The sequence below is a fragment of the Achroia grisella genome, unplaced genomic scaffold (genome assembly GCF_030625045.1).
Source record: "Achroia grisella isolate CSIRO2021 unplaced genomic scaffold, CSIRO_AGI_Agris_v1 utg874, whole genome shotgun sequence".
NCBI classification, from domain to species: Eukaryota; Metazoa; Arthropoda; class Insecta; order Lepidoptera; family Pyralidae; genus Achroia; species Achroia grisella.
Window position 1 is genome coordinate 2,778,536 of NW_026713051.1, and position 20,744 is coordinate 2,799,279.

Here is a 20,744-nt window from a genome sequence, read left to right on the forward strand (position 1 = left end):
ATAAAGTAAGTAATATTTAGGACCTAAACGAAAATAAATTGTAATTGAAGTACCTATTAGAATAATAATTATCTTAATGATTATAATTGATAGATACCTTTTTATATTACAATTTTCGCTATAGTATCTATTCTATTCCTATTAATTACCCAATACTGTAGTATTTATTACCTATTAAATACTAAGTTCAATCAATAGTCCAGAGTTATAAAAAGGTAGGATATTATAAAAAGAAATATTTAAAACAATTGTGCCACTAACTTATCCATTCTGAATGACATACGTATAGTTATCTTAGTTGTCCCCCTGACTACATTTCGACCTATGTGTTAAATAATTTATAAACTTGGAATTAGATAGAAAATATTAGGTATATTAATTTAAATTTGTTATTTCGAGGTACTAACCAACTTGTAGGTACGTGGTACCTATTCTGTCTATGGAATATACAAATATTAAAACTAAGAATTAATGCCATAATTTTGGAAAACAGTGTTTTGGTTTTTATGACTAAAAATAGTTACACATATTACTTAAGTTAGTCATATTCTTTGGCAAGTAGTTCACAGTGAGAATGGGTTCACTGACCGGAGGATTCTGCGATGACTCACTCGTAAACTGAAAATCTACTTTAATCTTTGGATATTGGATTTGGAATCCCTTAAATTCTATTTAGCTTATATTCACAGGGCACAACAGAAAAGGTAAAATAAATCAACTTAACCTATTAGACATTTAACAAAGACATACCTAATGAATACCTAAGAATGTGAACACCTTTTCCAGAATGTTCAACGGCTAGGATATAAACATAATTATTTTTTTAAATTATACTGTCTCAAAATAGATATAAGTAGCTATTGAAAGATGTGAACACTTTTCACACTGCGGTACCAAACCTACAGATTATTCCGACTACATACTGTTATGTATGTAAAAATGGCGTGCAATAACGTGGAAAATCGGATATATTTACCCATTTAGTTACCTTGTTTTACTGTATTAGAACGGGGAGATGGGTATTGTTAGTAATGTGGACTCGTGACCCAATATATGGTACATTGAGTCAGGAGTCCACATTACTAGTCAGGTTGATCTCCACGCGGTTCCTCCTGGAAACCATCATAATAAATTATTTGTGAATTTGTCACGATGGGCTAATTGACCTGACCTTCATATTCATCTTATCATCCTCCACTGGTGCCCCGCCAGCGTAAACCATTAACGCAGTCGGATGCATCATTCCATTATCATCCATAAAAAAAACTGTATTAGAACTCTATATAAAGAATTCTCTATTCTTTATGCACCAGATTTCTTACTGTAAGCTAATGTCACATAGTTATACGATGCATAATAATTTATACAAAATAGATAATAATTTTTCATATTTCTAATTTTAAACTGAGGAATAAAATATTTACTAACGTATTACTTAATGTTAAAGGCCTCAGTATTAAATTCTGTTCCTCTTCTATATTTTGGTTTGTAGATTAGGTTAAATATATAAATGGTAAACATATAATATAAATATATTTTTTATGTCTACTTAAAGTCAATCTACATTCTAAACTAATTGATCTGCCTTTTATGAAAACGTTAATAGGTTACGAAGCAGGTACAGAGAATTTCTTGTCATTAATAAAAAATGAGACAAAAGAGATATTATGTTTAGTATAGCAGAGCCCAGTGACAGAAGTGTACATAAAAACAATAGTCTAGAAGAAAAGGCTTCTATTTAAAAAAGATATAAAAAAATACATAAACTGCCAGTGAATCCCAAACCTAAAGGTCTACCCTATTTATTTGAAATTAACACATTAAGAAAAGCACTAGTTTAAAATAAGACTAAATATTTGTTTTTTTTATACAAAATATAAATAGAAAACTAGTACTAAAACACTTCGTGATTGTACGAAGATAACGAAAAAAAGGTTAATTTTATTAGGTAATTCGTAGTAGTAGGTATGTAAACTAAAGCCAATACCATTCTCTCGTAATATGAACATATTGCGCCGACCTCATACAAATGGGATAAGGAAGAAGATGATTAGTAGCATTTACTTCTTAACTGCTTCCTATATTCTGTTGTTTCGATTCTGTAAAGGCGCATGTTCAAAAATACATTTCATCCTATATATTTCCACAAGAATCTCTATACTCTATTACAGCCTCTAACCTATATCATGACAACCTATAACAATTTATGGCTTGTCACTCCAAAAAATACGACTAACTGAAAGTTTTTTTTGTAATTAATAATTGATTATACGAAAAAACAAAAAAATAAATTTTACTCAATTTAGGAACCTCATGACAATGTCATCATCGACAGATTGGAAGAATGTTTTTGAAACTCATAACATATTCTAAATTCTTAAAAGCGTCTGCACACGGCCCTAAAATCAGATCCTTTCTCAAATCATCTCGTGTGTAGACAATCCGTAATCACATTGTTATAACTCTACTTGAGGATTACCCCTACCTATGCTAATACAGACAAGATATACGTAAAATGTAGCAATGTAATAATTATTTATATTGTTTCACGATTTCAATATGCAAATATAGAATTTAGTAACATCAACACCTTGTGAATCAATTAGGTTCTAAATTACAATGACAAAAGCGCGATAGAGGCTACAAAACAAAGAAGGAGAACTGTATTATAACTCTGTAACGCCTGATCATTTCTGGTAGGGAGAAACTCTCTATGATAAGATATTCGTACCCAGCAGCACGTGGACATGTATCGATTATACACTTGTATAACCAATTCTTTGGCTCCTAATATTTCATATGATCATAATAACTGTGAACAGATGCGGATGTTGTAGATGGTACTGGTGTAGTTGTGAGGGATGCTGGCGATGGTAACGTCGGCAGCGGGGTGGGTGGTGGCGTGGTGTACACCTTGCGCTCCGGTGGCAGCGTTGAGAGCGATGAAGACAGACTAAAGCTCCCAAGGCCGCTGATGGACGATCCACCCAACGCACTCCCGGAGAGCATTTGACCATGCACACCCCGCATACCCGCGAACATAGGCGCAGTACCTGGAATAAGTCGATTAAATAAATTAAATTTATTTTTGTCGTGGAAAACTACGCAATACTCGACTTCTCATCGCTATTTAATTCATTTAATTTCAGTATTTAATTTCTACAGTTTTGGGAGTGGTATCTGAATTCTAAAGGAAATAGAACCCATAAAAATAAAATGACGGTCCTGAGTATCTAATAATTATTATGGATAGCTATCGGAATTCGGGTACATTTATAATTTGCAATATTTAATAAACAATCCTGTATTTTTTAAACTTTAATGTTAATAATGCTTTATTTCTAATAATATAAAATATAATTTAATAAAACTTCAATTTTCTTAAAATGTAAATGATACATTTTTAACGAACATTATATACCAAATTTAAAATTACTTCCAAAACATTTAAAATTAATCAATCGGTTTAAAATTAATATGAAATGAACAAAACTATTAAACTTAAAACTTAAATTCAATTCAACAAAGGAATTATTCAAATGTACATACATATAATTGTAGAATCTTACTAACTAAAGATATAATACAGATACAAGAATACTCGCAAACCTCCTTCTATTTGAAGTCAGATGAAAATTATCATTATGTTACTCCTCTAAGATCCTCGATATTCAATATACGCTGTAACGATCGTAATAATGTAGCCGGCTAACCAGTAATCGCTCCAGATAAAATTGTAATTTGTTAGGCTATAATTGCACGCTAGTTCCCATCGATCTGCTCGCCTGCTGATTGTCTGTTGTCGACCACATGCACGCTCTGGTACCTAATAGCTTTAATTTAAACAAACCTCACAAATGCTCCCATTCGGGCGGTTTTAGGAATAAAATTCTGTTGCCAGTTTCTATTTTCTAAGAATTTAACACATGTTACCGTGCTAGATACAGCTCACTGTTTGTGTTTTCGCGCTTCTTCTTATGTACCTACTTAGTGCATAAGACGTTGTAAATAGTGAACATATGGTTGTCTTCACTTTAATATTCGCTATTATTCCAACACTGAATTATTGGTAGTCATGTTTTAAATATTAACAATTTATAATCCCATGTATTACAGTGTAATCTTATTGATCATGGTAGCGTGAATGTAATTCACTCTTCAATAACTGCAGTGTACATGGGCTATTATTTATCCAAGGTTTACATTCAAACAAATATCCGACTCATAGTAATTAAGTTTAGCATTTTTAATAAAACTCAATACAGCTAAGTCGAATAACAAATTTATTTCAAAAATGTGCACTTGTGATACCTGTATTATAACTACAAAAAAATAATATTATTTATAACTAATTTTCCTTAGTTATCTAATCACTCGTGTCTTATATCTAATGACATAACTGAAAATCCACATGGTGGTATATACATTTGATATGCTACGTATATGTACTGAGAGCGAGTCACTTACGTTGTACCATGGTAGATTTTAGTTTAGTAATTGGGCCTGACAAAAATATAGTATCTATTCTTAAACCTATATACAAAGTAATGCTAAATAAATTCTTATATTCTTATAAAATTTAAGTAGGTACGTACATAACGGCTTAGATTCTTATTGCATTGGTTCACTATATTGGAGCACTCTCAAACTATCATTAATATATTATCTAATTCATTAATAAGTTGTCTATGGGACTCGCTTCGAACTGGTATAGTACAATATATTGTTTCTATGCATGTTTAGGTACTGTAGTACAATCTGTTGTCAGTTAGGGAGTCAGCATTTTGTAACAAACATTTTACGAACATTGCTACCAGTGCTTTATAAATGGTATAGAATATATACCAACCCACTACCTATATGTTCAGTGGTTCACAGTAAAATCTTGATCTCTAATAGAGTACAAAATAAAAATACTCTGGTGTCTGTGAACTCTCCGTACGCGTTTCATAAGCCATACTCTTGCGGTTGTCATCACTTCTCACAGCTCGTAGATCACGCGTACGGCTCGCCGTCGATGGGATAAATTGCTCTCAAGTTGTACCGCGACGAGAGACATGCGCCGGCGCAGCGGTGCTGTTACCAAATTACTTTAACCATTCAACTATTGATTTATTGGTATTTAAGTGGCTCAGGTATTATAGAAGGCACTTATACAGCTTACGGTCACTCAGTTAGAACACAAACGTTAAGGAGAAAAAGGGATTGTTAGTAATGTGGACTGATGATCTTAATGCTAGCAATGTCCTCCTCCACGCGGTTCCCCCTGGAAACCACCGTGATAAATTCTTGGTGAATTTGTCACGATCCAGCCTGGTGGAGGGTGCACCATTCCATTCTCATCCATAAAAAAAACACAAACGTTATGTCATCTATATGGCATTCGCAGAAATCGCGCAGCAAATTGGATACAATAATTATTACACATAGACCTGTGAATTATGTGAATCCTGAATGCCGGAAATTTGCGGTGCGTTTTGTAATAAAAACATTTTTATGTCACTGCGGCAGTAAATTTGTATCATTCGTTTTATATTCGGTAACTGTGCGGTACTGTTTACCTAATAATATTAATTTACGATGTCCATATGTATTTAATGAAATAAAATTGGAATTCGGAACTTTTTATTGCTTAATTAAGTTATTTAAATTATGCGGTGGGTGGGACTGTGCATTAAGGATTCACGAGGACGCAATACAACGAACTGGCTGAACAGTTTTATAGAATATATTTATATATAAAATGACAACATCAAAAACAATATGAATAAAGTTCGCATAATTGCCTCTTTATTAATTTTAATATTAAATCGGCTTTGCAAAATAATTGTAAATATTTTTTTATTAAATTCGCGGTAGGCATCAAATTATTGAAATTTAATACCTAATCTTCAGGTAGCGATGTTGACCTTTTCAACTCACAAAAGGCATATGAGAACGTTGATATTCTGGTATTGCGCCTCCGATCCTCCCTAAATGAAGCAAAATGTAATTATTTAATGAAACCAAAATAAGTTATCGAATTTTAAGGTTTTGTATTTAATAGTACATATAAATTAAAAAAATAAACTACTTACGTAAGGGAAATAAGTCATAATCTAAAATATACATATATATTATATAGTACTAATATTATTATAATATAAATAACTACTAACCGAACCGCGCTACTTCGTCTGTATTATACTTACTGAACATTGAACATTACTGAATATTTCGCCAAATTATATAATTAAAATCTTTGTAAATTGCAGCCTATGTGTTATTCCGATGTATAAGTTATATAAAGTCTCGTCTAAATCCGTTCCGTAGGAACGTTTTTGCGTGAAAGAGTTACAAACATCCATACTTGTGCGTTTATAATATTACTAAGATTAATAAGAAGTAAGATTATAATATTACTAAGATAAATTTATACTGGACGATTTAGAATTACTTAATTTTCAAACCAAAAATAGTTGTTTCTATCTATGAAGGGTGACAAAGTTATCTATAGATTCAAGTACGCTATATTGATTATTTATTTATTATATATATTACTATAAAATATTTATTAGTAACAGCAGTTTATTAGATACAGAGTTCTGATATCATCAGTCACTGTTCCTAAGAAGCTAATGTCAGTTGACAGAGAAAAATGAATAAATATTTTTACACTGAATTAAAAAAAAATCCTACAATTTGACAGCAGTTAGAGAGTTTTTCCATTTCAGAAAAATTTCGTTTATTTATAATAACTAAATTGTAAAATGGTCTTCTAATTCTATAATGTTATTTTTTTATAGTTTCCTAATAATACTACGTTTTAGTTAGATGTAATTCCAATTATCTAAATCTGATTATTTAGTGATTGAACAAAGTGATGTCGATCACGTAATGTTTCATTTAACAATGCAATGAAAACCCCTAATACTTAGTCAAGTCGATTATTTTTAAGACAACTGCTATTTTAATAAACTTATCAATAAATTGTGAACATATTTTTATCTTCTGCGTGCGTTTTAAATTATATGTCAATAATACAATATTCGTACTACATACGGTAGCTATTTAAAGTTACGCTTTGTCAGCCATTGTGTTTTGCTGGATGTATCAAATAACCTAGCTAGCTATACAAATACTAAGTCAAAGTGCAACGGAAACCTCCTTTATTTTATAATACCTTGGTGCTGGACGATCACGTAATCGCACAGTTGCTAGCTGCGTGTTTACAAAAATAAAAAAGGTCAAAGTGTATGGGAAACCTTCGTTATTTTATGAAATCGTGGTGCAAGACGATCAACAAATCGCACCGTAGCTACCGCTAATGTATGATGCACATATTTTTCGTCGGTAACGCGGTATCATTTTTGAAGAATTTAAACAACTAGTCTAGTTTTTTTGTAGCAAACTTTACTTTTACTACAATAATTTGGTTTTTGCATAGATCAGATTTGTAGTCTCCTTAATATTTTGTAAGTACAAACCAGAAGAAATGTAAAACTAATTATCTAAATTTCAAAATTAGTTTCTGGATATTTATTTAGTTTTTCATTTGTTTGACCATTATCAAAAAATTAACTCATACATGGGCCTTTTGAAAACTTCCAACTAGATATTTACATTAACTGAAATAATTATAAATTCTCCTCATTTCGGAAAGATACCTCCTCTGGTAACACGTGCTTTATATGTTTCTTGAGTAGGTAAGGTGGTTTTTATCATCACAATGTATTCTATAGTATTCAGGGATATCTTTTAATATCTATGGGCAATGTACGATGTCCATGGCCTCGTGTTCACAATACTATACCTGTATTTAGTTAGATTCGTGAGACTGTGAGTCATGTACTTAGTTTCACTTCCTGAAAGCTTTTTCTCTTCTTCACTTATATACTTACCAAATGAAACAAATAGCTATTTGTCAAGTAGTCACGAAATTGCACACACACCTAATGCAGTACTGGATGACACATAAGTTACAAATTGTGGACAATCGACTCTAATTGTTTAAATTTAAAGTTCAATTTCACAATTTTTATATTGTTGAGTTAATCCAGTATTGCATTAGGTGGCAATATGTTACACGAAAGTGCAGCCTATCTCTCTCTCTCTAGCAGTATACCTCTCTTATTTTATGATTTCCTGGTGCCAGAGGTTACGTAAAGGACGTTAAATTATACATTTAATACCAGCTGACCCGTTCAACTTGGTCTGCGTCACACTTACTTGAGACATTTATCATTTCGGCCAATGATATCTTTAAAATAGTATGTTTTTAAACTATAGTCTATGAATTATTTTGAGATATAAGCTATATTTACTACTATATGGTTTCATCAAAATCCGTTCAGTAGTTTTTGCGTGAACAGTAACAATCATCCATCCATGCTCACAAACTTTCGCGTTTATAATATTAATTCGAAATGGTAGAAGGTCTTAATGAATAACAGTCATTATAACAAACTTAAATATTTAAGTAATGTTGGCGGAACTAAAAAAATAAAAAATAATAGTCACAGTATACGTTTTTATATTTGGAAGTTCACACATTTTTTATAATGCACACCGAGTTAAATTTAAAAAAAGTTAAGCAAACAAGGGTCAACGATTGGCATCTGAAAGGGTGAAGTTTTTTGTGTTGTTCCGGCTAAGACGCTGATATAGATTGCATTAATGTTTTTTTTTTTTCAAAACAGTGTACCAGAGTTTTTTTATAAAACACTATTCTGAATTTACCGCATGCGGACCCCACACATCGACTGAGCCGATCCCAGTGTCAATTACTACGGCTGTCTATAACTAGTTTAAAATGGATCGTCTTCTATATCGGTATCGAAGTTTCAGTTGCTGATGTAATGTGTTAATGCATTATCTAAAATATTGGTCTTAACGCAAGGCATTAGAATAATGCTATATTAGAAAGCCGAAATACTGAGTAAACAAAAGTTTCAGTTGTGTAAATGGAATAATACAATTTTAAATAATTGTAGAGGTATTTGTATTAATGTGGATTAAATTAATTACAAGATTTGTATATTCATGAACTTATATTGACATACACAAATAACAACTATTAGGTATATGTGTATGAGGGGGAGGCCTACGTCCAGTAGTGGACGTCTTCCGGGCTGCGATATATGTATGTATGTATATACTCGTAAGTAAAAAGATTAGGTAGGAAGGATGAGGTCTCCTTTATATGTATCCCTCCCGGATATATAACGGAGACTTATCCCGTCATTAGTAATGTAGTGTAGCAGTATGTAGCCTCCTTGCTTGTTAACTCTTTGTGAATTTGCTACTAGGAACTAGGTTCATAGTAGCAAATTCACAAAGAGTTAACAAGAGATGGATGAATGACTCAGGTTATATAAGAACCTGAGCCATTCATCCATCTGTAGTACCCCTCATTTACACAATTCTAACTATTTATCTTTTCAATTTCATTTTATCGCTCCATCTCAATGAAGCTTATGGCAATTATTGCAGGATCGTGAATATCTAAGAATCTCATTATAAAGAATATGTAAAGAGATCAGCAGCCTACATAAATAACCGGTGCATTTCAATTTTACTGACTGAATTAAAAAAAAATCAAACAGACGTCAGTTAACTCAAAAAATGTTCATAAACGGAGCACCTATAGCCGAGAATAAACAGAGCATCAAGGTTGTCGTTCTTAAAAATCATTCTCCATTTTTTTATTAAAGCGAACGTGAAGTTCCGTCGACGATATTCCTGAAAATACCTATTGCATTTATAAAGATCAAACGCGATGAACAAACGGGCGTTCATGTAAACATATCATACCTAGAGCGTAGTGTTCACGGCAAGGCACGGGGCGCGGGCCGACGCGGACGGCGCGGGCGACGGCGCGCGCGCTTTACACAGAACACACTAACATACGCCATTATCTGTATGTAAACTGAAATACATCATGCTTTCGTGCTAGTACTTGCTTATATTTTCGTTTAAGAGCTTTTTGGAGATACGATCTACAGATTCTACATATTTAACAAAAAGTAAATGGTAGAAATTCAGCATACAGATACCGTTATGAAATAATTTCTCTGACATACCTATTCTCGACATTCAAATGGAAGAAAGTAACAGTAATGTTTTATAAATGACTATCAAACGTCGTGCTCAAGGACTAACAACAGACATTTCTCTGAATACGTTTATAATGTGACTCGTAATAATCTTTCTGGCTTCGACTGTACGCTTTGAAATAATATTTTTTTATACATACACTGCAGAAAAATAGCACACCTCGTTTGCGGATGGTCTGATAGAAATCGGTCAACACTTAGAGACTTGAATGATTTAGGTCAGAGGCAGGACAGGTCTTCAAAGGTCTAAAGCTAAAGTATCATACACCGCATGTATGACAGTGTAATTGGCTGCTTATTGTTTTTATTATAGGTGTAGACTCGATCGAGTACCAAAAGAGGCGTAGTAAAAGTGCCTCGCCTAAGGATAGGCGGGCAGTGAGGTCTATTCTCTTATTCTCTTCTTCTAACAGACTTAATAGCATAGATTGTTTTTCACCTCGCTTCACAAAGAACCGTGAATCAAGTAAACAAAAAAAAATTACTCTTAACTGTTATTGTTTAATTAATTTTTTTTTATTTCCATTTTAACACATAAGATTCTTGCTCATTCTTCTTGTAATGAGTCTGCGTTCCGAATGAGTGGTAGAATTAAAAAAATATGACTATTCAAAAGCGCTTGTATTGAGTTTATTTGAATAAAGGTTATTTATATTTCTATTTCCAAAATAAATTACTAGCGATAAATATGTAGACTTGGTACAATGAGATTCTGTATGATACGTTTAATAATATAAATAAATTATAGCTAATATTATATTAGTAAATTGTAACATCTTTTCGTTCGTGACCTATTTTATTAATGTAGTATTCATTCCTACTACAGTATACTAATCATATTATCTCTATTTAGGTTACATACAATACGTAACGCATATAAAATTAATTATCATGAGTAATAACGTGTTAATTGACCATAAAAATGTTTCTCATAATCATTATGTTTGTTCTATGGTTCATTGCGGGAAAATAGTATTCCAGCATATTAAGTGCAAGGTATACGAGTATCATTAGAAGTTTATAAGTAGGGGTGATCTTACTTCTTTTTTAACATCAAGTCGTTTCAAGGGAGCCACCAAATATAAACTTGAAATATTTTTTTTTAATTTGTATAATACATTTTTTTTTGTATAATAAAAAATTGAAATATCTACCAGCGCGATTATATTTACAGTGAAATAATTGTATGGTGAACTGCGAAACAAACGTTAGTTCCGGCATCAGTAAATCTTCTTTCAACACAACAGAGACATGAAGCCATAAAAAGAGCGAGAAATAAGTGGAACAGAGAGGAATGAGTAATTGAATATTTTCTTAATATTTTGGCTGCAGATGTCTATAAAAAAATACACGCAATTCAAGTTGAATGATAAAGTTATTATAACCTAAACCTCATCTTAATTAAATATACGAATAAAGTGGCTCAGAGTGCTTTGATTGTACCAAATTATCCAGTTATTATAATTTATATTGGAAACATATGTAATTATATTTCTTATACATCTAGAGAGGTCATTGCCCACATCCTGACAACAGAGAGAGTTCTTTTATTAGTCAATGATTCTGCGAATAAGTCTATATAAATAGACTTAATATATATTAATATGTTTATTTATTTTTATTCATGTTCACACCATTCTTCTCATTAACTACTCACAACCTCTTTACCTTCTTACGTAAATTATGTACATTTATCGTGCAACAATGAGTTATTAAAATCTTAAATTATATTATTATTTTATTTTAGCACAAATCAGACCATACATACACAAGAAATAATATTTAACCAATTGTTAATCAAAAAGACCAAACAACGGCTTAGAAACTTAATAACAATTAAAACACAATAAACAAATAATAATTAATTATTGCATAACTTGTTCATAAGATATAAATATGTAAATCTGAGTATAAAGTCTCAATAATACTGTTTAATGCCGTTTGATTGTTTCAATCGCTTTCAGAAGATGGTACACATCACGCCTCTTTCAAGGCCCAACTTCCAAACAGAGTGAGGCATCACAAGAGAACAGCAGGCCGATGCAGGCACTGGCACTGCCATTGCACATGTTACCACAGGTTTTACGACGTCGTGAGGGAGTGTTCGAGCTTCTCAGAAACGCGTTGCGCACACGCACATGGGCGGCTATAAACTCAGATTATCCGGCCCTGCTCGCCGATCAGTATTTATTATCTCTATAGACTACGACTTTTCAAGCATTCGCGAGTTATTTGGAAACGAGGACAAGATGCAGCATTTGATTTTTTTTAAATAATTTATCAAAACTATGGTGAATAGATATGTTCTGGGTAACCGCGCTACATCCTAGGTGATCATTTCCCATCAGATGATATAAAACCAAGCGAAAACCCATTATTAATAAAAACAAATATTAGGATAATTCACACATTGCCGTCTAGACCCAAGTTAAGCAAGCTAAAGCTTTTGTTACGGGTACTAGATGACTGATATCAGATACATAGTTATATTTTTTTCGTAAATATATACATACATATTATTCATAGGAAACACCCACACGGATACAAATAATTATACTCATAAATACGACTGTACTGGTACCGTGCGAGGAATCGAATCCGCGACTATCGCAAGTAAAACGATCTGCTAAACTGCTGGACCACAGTGGCCGTCGTTGTTTAATTAAAAAAAAAAGTATAAGTTTATGTGTACTATAAAAATGTAGTTTATTAGAATAAAATATTGCGCGTTATGTTAATTAGTCTCCCAAAAGGAATTAGTGCTTAAAGAGGATAACTTGCATTTTATCCCATACTTTTATAATTTTAAAAAGAACAATTAAACTTTATAATAGCTTTCAAATTCAGGTATTGAGATCGGAAGTTCGTTAAAGTTATAATAGTGTTCTTAAACTAATGTAAATAGAACAATATGTTAAATTTGTGTCGTAATAAATCCGTGATATCAATGAATAAAATCATCTGTTCGAAGTGTAGGTATGTATTATTATTATACTTTTTAAAAGTTGACCCTTTGCTTAGGGGTTCGAGTTTAAACACACTACGGACATTACAAAATACACACATTGACGCCGAAACACTCCGCCCCTACCGGTCTGTTCATTAATTACATCTCTGTAGACCTATGATACTGGGATACTAAATGATCTGAATTACTAGGATAGCAGAAGCTTGTTTTGCCTAGACTAGACAAAATCGCGCTAGATCGAAATTTCCGTAGTTTTGCTTGACTACTAACTAGACTTTTCACTAACTAATTGTTAACTTTCTGCCTGTTAGTACTACTCCTGTGATAACTATCGGCACTATTAAAATGTTAGTTTAGGTTTCCTAGACTGAAATCTAGGCATTTCTCATATTTTACAGACTTTAACTAGTTTCTGTTACTAGGAGCGCATAACTACAAAGAGGTAGCGTAGAATGCACCCCATTCGTCATATGCGTATTTATCGTGTTAGGTATTATTTGATATGACCTGACTAGATGAGACTGGATAAGATTTTGTAACATTTACTTTTCCTCTATGGAATTAAATATTAATGCATGAATTTGGATATTTATAAAATGAAAATATTGTCGTCACACATAACAGATATTTAGGATTTCTATTAAATTTTTTTCATAAACCTATACTGTTGTATCACATTCTAGGTAACCGATCTAGATTACCTTGAATAAAATGTCATATTATATGCAGAGAAAAGTAGTGAAATTATGGGATAAGAGGTATGGTTACTTAGTTCTTTGGAATTAGACCATGTGCGTTGTATAATTTGTTGTGAAAACCATTGTCCTGTTAATTTATATAGGTGACCTTTATCGCTTACATTCAGGAGGGTTAGCGCTCATCGTCAGCTTATTTGCTATTATAATTCACTTTGCACTTCTCTTATATCTCAAACGTGACTTATTTTATTAGTATATACAACAATCAAAATGAAAACAGGAATATGAACTTTTTGAATTCAAAATTAAAGCGGGATGGATTTTGAACTCATAATTATCAAACTCTATACCTCCAATTACGATGGATACTCTGCCTAAAGTATCATATCATATACTAGTGTTGTATATCATATATTTTACAAGACAAATTGTATAGTTCTGCTGCATTTTATTCACCCTCGTATAAATATATAACAGTGAATTAAAAAAAATTAAATAATATCTAGCGCTTCTAGAAAACAAGTATTAATGATTGGGGCGGAAACCTAGCGTCACCATGGAAGCACTGGGAAATGGAAACTGCGCAGTGGATCGTTGAAAAGCGAAAGTACACATCGCCTGCAACTTTATGCACTCCTGGTACAACGTGTGCAATAAATTTAAGGCCTAACCAGTCTGTGACAATTTTTTTTGTAAATCAAAAGAGTTTTTTAAATTTTATTTTACTAAACAGTGAATTTGTAGATTTGTCAATTTCAATACACTCATGATTTTTTTATCTTAGTAATTCCCACGAAATGGAAACAGCAAGTATAAATAGTTCTATTATACAACACGATTACGAATATTAAAAAAACGAATACGCAAGTCATCAATGTAAAGACTACATAGTAGAAACTATCATATCTATTGATATCCGGTTAACATGTCAAAAATTGCATTAATATAATTATCGCCGAAATATGACCAATATTAAAGCGAAAAAGATTTAAAATAGTGTCAACAAAATAAACAAGAATAATAAAATGCAGGTAAAAACAGTTATATCCAAAATGCGCTTATAAAATGGTTCAAAATTAACAAAAGTTATTAACATGAATTGGGAATTGTGTGATATTTCGATAATTTATAAAAATCCTAGAATCTAATCAAAGAATATAAAAATCCTAAATCAAAGAATATTTAATGTAAGTAATCTTATTTACTTATTGTCTAATAAGAACTTAAATTTGATGTTGTTCTTATCGACTGTAACAATATATCATTATCATAATTTCAGGACTCTCGGACGTCCGGACGTCCACTGCTAAACAAAAGCCTCGCCCAAAAATCTCCACGATGATCGGTCCGGGCCTGCTTGCAAACAACGCCTTCCAGCGATCTTGACCAGAGCGTCAGTCGACAACGGTAACAATATATATGTTTCCGAAAAATTGTGTGGTTATATCCTGAGTTCAATTTAATAAAGTTAGTAAAAAAACTCGTTCGTCTTGAACTATTTTTATAATTTTTTGTGTATGTTTTGACATACTCCTAAGTAATAAGGGTGGTTCAGTCGATTTTCAGTGTTTTAATCATGTTTCGGCATTAAAAATACATACAACCCTAAATTTACATGTTCCAACCCCTATTTTTTATAGCGACATTAGGGTGCTTTAATTTATAAGGCAAAAGAGCGTTACCTTGGCCTGCTGGTATACTTTAAAATAATATCATAAAAATCTACCATAATTTTCTTGAATGCAGGGAAAAATAATATTTTCATCACAACTATGAATAGTTGTGATGAAAATAATAGTTGTGATGAAAATATTATTTTTCCCTAAAATTATTCTTGCGTCACCAGAAGTACATGAAATTACAGAGGTAGGTATGCGTTGCACCTTCCCTTAATATAACTATAATTTGTACATGATTAGGTATCACGGTTTCATTGAGAGAGGTAAAATGCAAAATCGGTCTTAAGGACGAACTAAAAGTGTACCTATACAATTCCTAGAACCTGTATCACCAGGATTTCATCAAATGACAGATATATGCGGTGATCTTTCATTTAATATATAAACTAAAACTATTATAAATATAAAATAAATAAATATACGGGAGGTGCAGGAATCGATTTGGAAAAGAACTGAAAGTACATAGGTCATCTGGATTTCATCAAGTGACACACACAAGTGAACACATATTTGATTCATTGATAGGTCAAAATCGATCTGAAGACGAACTAAAAGTGTACACCGATGGAATTCCACGAACCTGTGTCGCCAGGATATCATCAAGTGACAGAGATATGCGTTTCACATCAATTTAATATAACTACTATAATTATACGATAGCTTGATTCATTGAATGATGCAAAATCGATCTGAAAGCGATCGGTGTACACCGATAAAGTTCCATGAACCTGTGTGACCAGGATTTCATCATATGACATGATGCACTTCCTTTTATTTATTTTTGTTTATCGAGAGGTGCAGATATTGATTTGAACTGAAAGTGTTTCAGCAGGATTTCATAAAATGACAGAGACACTTTCCCCACTTTCCACTATAAATAATTTGTAAACGACATTTGTTTCATTGAGTGGTGCAAAATCGATCCGAATAACCTGAAGAAAGTGTACGCCTATAGATTTTCTAGAACCTGTATCACCAGGATTGCATAAAATAATAGATATATACTTTGCACTTTCATTCATCAAAAACTACTTACTACTAACAAACATCAAACGATAAGAAAACGAACTGAAAGTTGTCAGCAGGATTTCATAAAATTACAGAGATATGCGGTGTACTTTCCTTTAATATAGTTGTACAGGATAGCTATCTGTTTCATTGAGAGGTGCAAAATCGATCCGAACGAACTGAAAGTGTATGCCTATAGATTTCCTAGAACCTGTATCACCAGGATTGCATCAAATAATAGATATTATTATGCTTTGCACTTTCATTCGATAAAAACTAATACGGGCCCAGCCCCGGCCCGCGCCTTCAATCAATAAGAAAACGAACTGAAAGTGTATCAGCAGGATTTCATAAAATTACAGAGATATGTGGTGCACTTTCCTTTCATTGAGAGGTGCAAAATCGATCCCGAACGAACTGAAATTGTACGCCTATATAATTCGTAGAACCTGTGTCACCAGGATTGCATGAAATAATAGATGTATGTTCCCTTTCATAACTACTAAGTAGTGCAAAATCGTTCTGAAGACGAACTGTAAGTGTTCACCGATACAATCTGACGAACCTGTACCACCAGGATTTCATCATATGATATATACGTTGCACTTTCATTTCATATATAAAAAAAACTATCAAATGTGTAGAAAATCGATTTGAAAAGTGTGAAAAGTGAAAGTGTTTCACCAGGATTTCATCAAATTACAGAGATATGCATTGCATTTTCATTTAATATAATGATGTCCATAATAATAGCTGTGCGAAGGTAAACTGAACAAAACTTTAATCAGCTATGTTATTTATGAATCTGAATATAAATATTATCCATACTGTTTTTGTATGTATTCAATAAGAGATAATTTCCTTCGATAGAGATCATCTGGTAGTAATTTTTCTGAACTGTTTTTTTTATATATTGTAAAATTTCTATTACTATATTTTTAGTAATTTCTATTTTTTATAGTCTCTGGACAACACATAATAAATCGATTAGTAACACTAATACATTTTACTATATTATTTAAATAACAAAAGTTGATAGATATATACATTTTGCCCATATATCATTTTTTTTCGGACATTCTAATGCTGTTAACTGCAACTGGCCTTTGCAGTTTCACCGGATGATAGAGGCGAGTGCAGATGGCAATCCAAACCCGCGAAGGGACTTATGAAGAGGCTGAACCATACGTCAGATATCTGATTCATCTAGTTAAATACAACAAAATAATTAATGACTTATAAAACAGAAAGAGACATGATAGTGACACTATAAATACCTATGTAATTTGAGTATATTTATAATCAAAACATTTTTCGGTATAATTGAATGGCACGAAAGTGAGAATGCATGAAAAGTAAAAATAAAAAATTACTTATAGAGTATAACTAATTTTTCTCTTTGTGTAAATTTCAATATAGGACTCTTATAGATACAGAGACGAGTCCTATATTGAAACTTACACAATTTTTTATATGTAGTTTGCTTGTTAATGTAATCGCATTGGCAAATATTCACATTATTCTTCTTAGATACTTTAAAAAAATGTGCTACAAATTGTCAAAGTATTCAGCGGAATTTGCATTTTTTACAGCTGCATACTTATAGTTTAGGTAGTTGGATGTATCCCTGTAAAGCTAAGCTAATAGTGATGAAATTATTATAAATATTAACATTCAACTAAATCCAGCGTGTTATTGTTACATAATGATTATTTAAAAATTCCTCAAAATTTAATTTTGTGTTGCAAACACAAACAAATGTCCACCTTTTTTAATTTGTCATTTTAATAACGAAAATTAAACCCAACTGATACTGTAACTAGTGCCCCGATGCATTTCCATAAATCTCTGGAACCAGGGATTCATCAATCAACAGAGTTGTATGCTGCACTTTCACATTATACCAATATTTTATAATATGGCGTAAATTATTGATTAACAGACAAGGAAGGTAGAGCAACAGGCAGCTTTCCGAGAGGGAAATTTTAAATATGTATCCTGGCATACAGTATAGTATAAACTATATGTGCACTGTAGGTTCTGCAGATGTGTGTGTACTACAGTACATTATGTAGTTGTGAGTGTGACTAGAAAGTAGTAAACATTCCTAAGATATATATATATATATATATATATATATAGCCTTCGATATCACATTAGAAAGGGGAACGTAGGTCTTAATGGACGAAGATGATGTTATCTATTCTGAAACCATTGCAACTTGCCACATCCCTTCAAATACCAGAAGTCTACAAACAATATCCAGCTCCTAATAATTGGATTTTCTAAACAAATTAAATAAGGTATACCTTATTCAACATACATACATACCTAGGTATGTTGCCGAATTCATTTTTAATTCGTTTGTACTCAACAAATGAGTTGTAATTAAAAATGAATCCTAATAATATTTCGTATATTTGATATTAGGATATGTATAAAATCTGTTGCTTTGATTTATTTTGCAATTAGAATGACAGATACAACAATAATTACTGCCATTGGGTACTACAAAAATATCTACCATGAATGATTTCCACCAAACTTTATCAACGAAATTTACCAATGGCAAGTCATCAAATGCCTTTAGCATTTATTATTTAGATCAATAACCAAACATTTTCCACACATGTTTCGAGCTATCATTACGTAATTGATGTAAATTTACCATACAATTAAAATTTGTTATATAATTAAATGTACCCCGGTACGTAATCTTAAAAAATCACGATTTCTAAAAAAAAACCTGTATAGAATTGTAGAACCGTTTATGAACTCGTAGAGTAAATAATAAATGCCATTTATGTTGGATATTAAAAACAGTACTTATCTCTCTCTTTCTCTCTCTAGAGAGAGCTCTCTCTCTCTCTCTCTATATGTAGCTGCACTGATGCAATTCCGTGATTGTCTAGTACCAGGATTGCATATAATTACAGAAGTGAACACTATTTACGACAGTTGATGCAATGCAATAAAGAGCTCGATTAATTGAAAACAAAAAGAGTACCTACTCAAAGTGAAACCTGAGTACGTAGTAATTTGAACCCGAATTCTGAAGAATGTGTTAATAATATTATAAAACATTAACACTTTCTAGGAAGTTATAAAATATTCGTTGTAATTTTAAATCCACTATATTTTAAAATGTCTATATGCTATTTTTTTAACCCTAGGTTATAGATTTAAGAGTTTGAGTTAATTTTAGATATTCGCCCCAAGAGGCTGTCAATCCAGTTACCAGGGGGTTGTGGCCGCCGGTGTTGATGTCAGTTGGACAAAGGGGCTCGCCCCGAGGCCCCCAACCTTCAACAACCTCCCCCCACCCCCCTCCCCTAGGAGGGTGACCAGTATCAATTATATTTTTAGTTTTAAGTAATTGAAATAACAAGTATCTGAACAATAAAAAAATACTACATTTTGAGGTATTACTTTGTCATTCCTGATATTGCTTACATAATATAAATAATTATTTAATGACAACTAATTATACATAATACATTAATACAAAGAATCACTGTAATCCAACGCGGCACATCGAGGCAGCGTACCCAAGATACTGGCAGGGTTGCCTCTTTGTATGGCCATACTTAGCCTTTGGACAAAGTAGCTACCAGCTCTTGGGTAACCTCGATGAGCCGCGCTGAAATATATGTCAAAAACCAATTGTCATTATTATATAAATTATAAATTATACACATATAAATATTATTATAATACATATTTAATGATAGATTAACTGAAGCCTATTATTTAAACAAAAAACAGAATCTGCACATAATTAACAATACTGTCCCGTGACACTGACAAAATTATGTTCAGGTTACACATAAAAGGCAACAAATTAAAGCTTAGCTATATATACAATGTATATGTATATATCACACATTATATACAGTGGGTTGCCAAATTAATAGGGACAGTCACATTTTTTATAATTTTTGTTCTTCAAGTGGTCTTGACTACGTTTTTAAGTGGTAAAAGTTTTTTGCTGATATGTTTTTATGTTCACCTTGTCTCTATAACTCAAATTCAAAGTGAATTTCAAGTGCTGAGAGATTTGTTTATTTTGGAAATATATTTTAATGACGGGAGAGACACACAGTCGTTCACACGTGTAAAAGTGAAACACGTAAATTATTCTTTTAAACAGTTCTTTAGTGGTTTTGTGAAATAATCAATACCTGCAGGTAAGTAATATTTTACTATAATTAAAATTAAAGTATTTTGGAGCGGATTCTAGAACAATTTTAATTTATTTTTATATTTTCAGCTTTGGCTATGGGTCGAGGGGTAGATT

General features: G+C 32.0%; 1 pseudogene; it reads right to left on the minus strand.

Annotated features, from left to right (window-relative positions):
• The window catches only part of LOC131852980 (forkhead box protein F1-B-like), a 52,899-nt pseudogene continuing 32,155 nt past the window's right edge, over positions 1 to 20,744 (minus strand).